We start from the raw sequence: 565 nt of genomic DNA on the forward strand, positions 1-565 counted from the left end.
GGGGATGTGTGCGACGCGGGAGGGCGGGAGGGGGGAGGGAGCGTGGCGGGCCGGAGAAGGAGCGGGAGGCATACCTCAGGGGCGGCGAGGCCCGGCGGCGGCGGCGGCGGCGGCGGGTCGCGAGATCTGGGAGGGGGCGCGGAGGGCGGAGGGGGGTGGGGGTGGGGTGGAGGAGTGGACGAGTGGGAGCACGTGGCGACCGGGTCTCGCCCGTAGTAATACGCGCGCCTGCGGGCGGATGACGGCAGCCCTCCCCCCTCTCTCTCTTCTCTCTTCTCTCTTCTCTCTTCTCTGCGCTCTAGATTGGATTCTGCGCGTGAGATCGATCGACTGCCTGCCGTAACTCCGCCGCTCTATCACGCTCCACGGATGGGTTAAACCCGCTTTATTTATAGATGATGATGATGATGATGACCTGGCTCCTCCCTCGACGTCCACGTCCGTGCCCCCACTCACGAGGCGACGCGCAGCTTCTCCCTCGGTCTCCACGTCCGTGCCCCAATCACGAGGCGACGCGTGCCTTCTCCCTCGACCCTCCACGCCCGTGCCCCACTCACAAGGCGAC

General features: G+C 67.8%; 1 protein-coding gene across 1 annotated transcript in view; it reads right to left on the reverse strand.

Annotated features, from left to right (window-relative positions):
• The window catches only part of LOC123147595 (protein argonaute 1B), an 8,294-nt gene extending 8,031 nt beyond the window's left edge, over positions 1-263 (reverse strand). The window contains exon 1 of the mRNA XM_044566856.1: positions 75-263. The gene's annotated coding sequence lies outside the window, so the exon portion shown is untranslated. The remainder of the gene's footprint in view (positions 1-74) is intronic.
• Positions 264-565: the final 302 nt, after the last annotated feature.

Source organism: Triticum aestivum, chromosome 7A (assembly GCF_018294505.1).
Source record: "Triticum aestivum cultivar Chinese Spring chromosome 7A, IWGSC CS RefSeq v2.1, whole genome shotgun sequence".
Lineage (NCBI taxonomy): Eukaryota > Viridiplantae > Streptophyta > Magnoliopsida > Poales > Poaceae > Triticum > Triticum aestivum.